This window comes from Meleagris gallopavo, chromosome 2 (genome assembly GCF_000146605.3).
Source record: "Meleagris gallopavo isolate NT-WF06-2002-E0010 breed Aviagen turkey brand Nicholas breeding stock chromosome 2, Turkey_5.1, whole genome shotgun sequence".
Lineage (NCBI taxonomy): Eukaryota > Metazoa > Chordata > Aves > Galliformes > Phasianidae > Meleagris > Meleagris gallopavo.
The window spans coordinates 58,101,395-58,107,243 of NC_015012.2; positions in this window are offsets into that span (position 1 = coordinate 58,101,395).

The window sequence follows — 5,849 nt, forward strand, 5'->3', positions numbered from 1 at the left end:
AAGAAAAGAAAAGAAAAGAAAAGAAAAGAAAAGAAAAGAAAAAATCCACTCCTCTGTTGCTTGAAATATTTCTGTGGAGAACTGCTGCTCTTACTGTAGTTCATTGATTTTACAAAGTGCCAAGGCAGGAGGGGTGTCTGCATCTTCTTCATGACCTTCTGCAAATCACATAAAGATTATCTTGTTTCCCTCCAAGAAGACCTGATGCATGACCTGATACTTCAGCTTTTCAAAAATAGAATGATGTGTGCCAATGTGAAAGCCAGGAAGACCAGATGGTACCAGTGCCCAAAGGCACCTACAATTGCAGGGTCTCGATATGTCCACAGATCCTGCAAACAATGAGCCACACTGAAGAGACTAATTTTGTCAACCTGATCTAGAGAAAAATGTGACAGTAGAATCATGAGCAACAGTTTGTATGTAAGGACAGGTGCTGTGCAATACCTCAGAGAGCTGGACAACTCAAGGTCTTTCCCTAACAGTGAATGCACAACCCTGCTACTGAGCTGCTGTGTGTGAGATGGGCTGTATAAATGCATGGAATTACATACTCAGTAGGACGTGACAATTGTAGTCAGAAATCTCTGGAGAAGGTTGCTTCTCTGAAAAAAGAGTTGATTATTTCTCAGTATTATTTTGCATGACTTTGATTTCAACAAAATAAAAGAAATTATTCAGCACCAATTCACCATTAATTTATTTTCCTTTTTAGAATACATTTTTGTTAAATGATAGAATATAGTGTAATTGGTAGACAAAATTTTAAAAATTAATGTATTGCTCAATAAATACCAATAACTTCTGGCTTTTGACAATTAATTACAATTAATTTATTGGGAAGTATTGTTTGCTTGGAGTTTATCCTACCTTGGATTGGAATTGTGTTCTGATTTTGTGGCAGGCTTAGGAAAATGGAAGATCTATTTACTCTCTATCATTGAACTGACCAGCTAACTATGCTCTATTCCCACTCTGTCTATAAAACTTGATGTTCTACAATAGCTGTTAAAGAAAAAAAATCCTGAATGTTATTTTTGAAAGGTAGAATGTAGATATGATTCTATTTTTTGTTGCTGGTATCTTTTATATTTCCAAAGCTAATAAAACTTCTACGTGGAAATTCTTTTTTTTCATTTAAAAATTACTTCCAGGGAAAGAGTGAAAAATAGTTTTGTCATGACACCGTTTGGATAATAGTTCAAGTGAATCAGAAGCCATGACATAATTGTATGTTGGTGAAATGCTTAGTGTACCAGAAGCTAAGGAAACATGGATGTGGGACTTTCTATGTGATTATGCTATCTTGGCAATGGTGGTGTTGTGGAGATTGACGCTTCCCAACATGGAAATAAAACAAGCAAGCCAAATTTTTTAAGAAAAATGACTGCATTTCTGGCTCAAGATCTGTCATGCCTTTTCCCAGAAATGATAAATCTGTGCTTTGTAAGTCATGAGTGTCGCTCTGAAAGTAATGCTTCCTATTAATTTCCATGGAACTACAACAGATACAAAGAGCTCAATAACACTATTTGATAGAGCAAATTATCAACTACAAAATGCTTTTTTTTTTCAATATAGTCACTGTTGTTTCCAATGCATTTAAACCAATATTCATCTCTGTACAGGATTCCCCAGTCATAATTCACCAGGGTTCATGTGGATGAGCTGATCAAGATATTCTTCATTATGTAGACTGACAGCATTACCTGGCCATCCAGAACACAGCTTGTCTTTCATGTCACCATTGCCACTGCTGAAACGCATCACCCACAATCTCACTGTGCTCACATTCACTCTTCAGTCTCCATAAACAGTCAGCAAGCATTAGTGAATGTCAGTGGGTGCAATTTCATTCTATATGGGTCCTATTTTGTTTCATATGGGGGAATTCAGTGATACACCTTTGCTTCACATGCACTTCCATGTCAGATGTCATTTTGTCAGCTGCTCCTCTGCTGCTGTCTGTCACACATCAACAAAATGTAATGGAATATTGATGGAAAAGTTCAACCTCTACTGCCATCCCACTACATCTCCCTCCGGCATCATGGACGAACATAATAAAATAGGAGGCATTACTTTTGGAGCAGCCCTGTACTTAGGGTATGGAAGTGGATCATCAAGAAGGTAACATCTTTTTAAAACTGATTCAAAACAGAGAGACTTTGAATTTTCCTGTAAAAATGAAGGGCAATTTTGCTTAGAGACACAGTGCTTTGAACATGCAGTGTATCTTGAGAGTAGATTTGAGCTTTCAGAGTGTATTCACTTTTTGCCTTTGTAGCTCTTTTCCCTTTGTATCTATTTTAGGAGATCTGTGTACAGCTCCCACCCTGTGACAGTGAAGGACTCTTTATACAGTGTAGACTAGAACAGACTGCACTGTAGGAGGATGTTGTATTACTGTAGCCTCATATTACAAGAAAATTTAACAAGTGCTTTAAAAAGCCAACACAAGAAATAACAGTAAGACCATGAAAAAAATATCTAGAAATATAAACCTGTGGGTAATTTTATTCTAAGAACATAGGTAAGAGGAAATAGTATGGAAGAAAGAGCACACTACTCTACGTAAGTAAACCTGTACGAGTAATTTCCTGGTTGAATCATCATCAATCACATTATGAGGATCTTTGATTAATTTCTTTTCTAAATCCTTTCCTTTCATTTTAAACTACTTTTAAATTATTAATAAATTAAATTAACCGGATAAATATGTACTCAGTAGATTGCAGGGACAAGAAAGGATTCAAACTTCATTTATACTTACTAAGGCTATCAGAGGTTTAGGAAGGGCTTGAGGGTTTGAGAGAGATGCAATACCTCCTTCTCCACTGTGTGAACCAGTCTATTGTTAATGCAAGTTAACTAACTTACTTACCCGGTGGCCTCTAACTCTACACTAACTGCTGAGCTGCTGACAATGAGCAAATTCTACCAAAAGATAAAGAAAACCTGCCTGTGTCATTCGGTAGATGGTGCTCTCCGCTTCTCCTGAAGGGGCAGCTCATGATGGTGATACCCTAAATGCTCTATTTGAAAAGTAAATTAAAGCTACAATTCTTCTACGTTTTGTGCAACCCTTGCATGATATGTGTTTTGTCAACATTTGGATATTATCCGCTGTGTCCAGGCCAAGGCCTATTTTATCTTGTTTACTTCATTTATTTAAAACATCCCACTTTCTCTCCTACAAAGTCTAGTTAACAAGGTTAAGGTCTACCAACATTTTGCTGCTCTCCAGGAAAGAAAGAACATACATTGTGCATTGACTCATTTCCTCCCCAGACACGCAAGACCTACTGCTATTTTTGTTGAGTTAAAGAGCTGTTCTCAAGTGTTTCTCCCACTCAGTCTGCAGTACTGACTTATCTCATCTATCTAGCTTTCCAGGACTTGCACCAATACTGGTAGATTCCAGAGGGTTTATGAATGTCCAGGTCCTGACACCTGCCTTGAATAACCTTATTCCTGACCTATGCTGGAGAAATTACTGGGCATGGTCTAGTCTCCACTTGTCATCTTGCACCTTGGTTCCCATCAGGAGAAAATATGATTATATATGCTCCTGCCAAGTCCTTGATTTTGGAGAAGTAAAATCTGAAGGCACTGCAAGAACATTCCAATTATAAATAAAAATATTTACAGGATAGTAATGCTTCCTATCCATTGTTATTTAAACCATCAAGATATGGGCTACAGTGGACATTTCTCTTGTCTCATAACTTTGAAAGAATGAAAAAAACATCTGATTATTGCTAGTCCCTTGACCACAGATTTTCCATGGAAACAAGAGCTGTTAGTGCCACTTTTCTGTCTTCGTGGTCAAGATATGTTGACCATGTTGACTTCTACTCAGCCTGAGCACAAGCTGAGGATCCCCAAACTAAAATACTAAGCTCAAAGATCAGGATATAGCTGGAACTGCTGAAACAGTAGCATCTGGTTTCCATGTAATGTCTGATACTTTTCTGAAAAGAGAGAAGCATTTACTATTTTTGTGTGTGTGTGAGGAAGAATTGATTGTTATATTTTAAGCTTACTTAATTTTGGAACACATTTCTAGTCACATGAAGGAGAAGAAAGTACCTAGGAACAGCCAGCATAGATTTACCAATGATTTGCAGTGCTTGAGCAACTCAACTGCCTTGTATGTGAGTGGAGAAGAGTAGATTGATTTTTGCAGGGCTTTCTGCTCTGCCTCCCACAATAGTATTCAGTTAGGATGTGAGTGTCTGGATGAGCGAAAAACAGTGTAGAAAATGCAGTTGAATAACTGGGCTCAAGTGATAGGAGGTAGCATATTATACCTTACCTGGAGGCCACTTTCATCAAATTTGCAAATTGACTCATTCTGGGGGGAATAACTCAGTACCCTCAAAGGAAGATCTACTCTTCAGAGGTACTTAGACATGCAGAAGGCATTCGTGAGCTGACTGGAATCTCATGAAATTCATCAGGGGCAAAAGCAGTCCTGCATCTGGAAAAAAGAGCCCTTGACGGAGTTGTAGGCTAGGGACAGCTGTGCATTGCTGGAGATGGAGAGAAAATGGGCATACGGTGAAAACATTTTTTCATAGTGAGAACAGTTGTGCAGGGGCAGGACTTGCTCAGAGGATTGATCAGAGACCCCTGAGATACCTTCCAGTCCAAACTGCACTATGTTACTATAATTCTCTGTAACATTACAGCTTGGTTTAAAAGTAGAAGAAAACCTGAAAGATTACTGTGGTTGATGGTGGGATTTTATTTCAGCCAACATTGTAGAGGAAGATGCTTGGAGAAATGTGCCCACAAGTGACCTGCAGCTGTCAGTACTGTCTGCTTCTTCTCTCCTGTGAGAGGGAGAGCTTGGGCATCTGCAGTGGGCTGGGGACAGGCCCTGTCACAAGGGATGTGGGTGCTGAGGGACCCTCCTTGTTCACAAGTTAGCCCTTGTGAACTTTTCTCTGTTACTCAGAGGGATGGGGACATACTAGCAAAAGAGGAAGATTGGTCTGAGCTGATGCTAAATTCAGTGTGAGACTTTGGGTTTTCCTTTGAGAAGCTATTGCATAGCATGCAGATGGAACAAAAGCCTGTCAGGGAAATGGAAGATTTCTATAAGAATATAAAACTCTAATGGGATGCTTCAGCTGCAAACTAATGCTGAGGGTTGTTTATATTCTGCAGAAAATGACTACACCTTGTAATAAGGAAAGCAATATGCACATTCAGATTTTCGATTAAAGAAAATATATCTCCCTGACATTTTATTATAGAGTAATAAAATCTCTGTGTTTAGCAGACTAATGGATACTGTTCCAAAACATATGATAATGTCACATCATAAATGGGTAATTTAATAGGTACTGCTTATTTTATTGGAATTTCTTGTAAATTAAATTGGTGTTCACACTTGTAAAATATGTTTTGCTATTTTGATTTAAAGTTACTAAGAAAGACCATCTTCCTTTATCTTTCCACTGCATTGCCTAGTGTGCTGCTCTTTTCTAACATGGAGTCTCTGCCAGCTGCTTCTACTTCTAGCTGGACCTGCAGAAATATTTCGGAACTGTGCTAGTCTTCTGTCACAATCTGGGGTTTGCACAACATCCCAAGAGCAGGTCCCACCAGTCCACACTGCAGAATACAAGCCAGAAATCTATGACAACAGTTTTGGAGTGATTGCATTGCAGAAACAATTAGAATTCTTCTGCCTTTGTCATAGTGAACAACTGTGCTGCAATAGAGAAAAGTAATGCTAAGGATGGGATGACTCTTCATCACTATAGTAGAGACGACAGATACTAGTTCTACCCCATCTCAGTCTCTAAAGATGTATTTGCACACTTTACACACCCTAA